The following is a 767-nucleotide window of genomic DNA, read 5'->3' as shown; positions in this document are numbered from 1 at the left end:
CGACAATTTAGAGTTTGTTGATGTGTTAGTGCTCATTTAACTGAATATATACCAGATAATCAGGAAATTATGATACTTATTTCAAGGTTCCAATAAAATCATGTTTAGTATTGACACAACATATATGAAATACAGTTTAAGATTTCATAAGCATATGCTGTATGTAGTAACCATCGGCATTATGAATATTATTGTATGAACATTAATAACCAACATCACTCATTTCTATTACTGATAAACATCAAAGTGATCACCTGACATTTCCACACATTATAATCATGGATTATAATGTGTAATGTATACTCGTGTAACGCCAATCAATTTAGTAAGCTATGTATGGCTATCATAGATTTCAATATCATATCCAGTAATCTTCAGGAACTTGACTTCTTGAACTTTGCACGATGATGAAGTTATATTTCTTATCATCTTATTGACAGCTCCATCCCACATTCCAGATTTACTAAATATTTTATCAATTCCTACCATTATATGTGGACACCGAGTGAGATGATTAAGGTGAGGCAGTGACCAAAGATTTATGTCCAACTCTGAAAGCATTGGAGGTCATAACTCATTGATAAATAATGTCACTTTACAAAATTCAAAAACTTCTAGTCTCTAAATCAAGTCCGGATCAGTGGGCATGATTTCGAGAAAAAGAGAAAGGACCCGAAGGTGTAATTCGGAAATTAATGACGGCCTTGAATATCGATCGCCATTTGAAATACCACACCTTTTTCTGGTATAAAATATTATTTTAACTA

The sequence above is a fragment of the Penaeus monodon genome, chromosome 22 (genome assembly GCF_015228065.2).
Source record: "Penaeus monodon isolate SGIC_2016 chromosome 22, NSTDA_Pmon_1, whole genome shotgun sequence".
NCBI classification, from domain to species: domain Eukaryota; kingdom Metazoa; phylum Arthropoda; class Malacostraca; order Decapoda; family Penaeidae; genus Penaeus; species Penaeus monodon.
The sequence above is the reverse complement of the archived record's forward strand: the minus strand, read 5'-3'. Positions refer to the sequence as shown.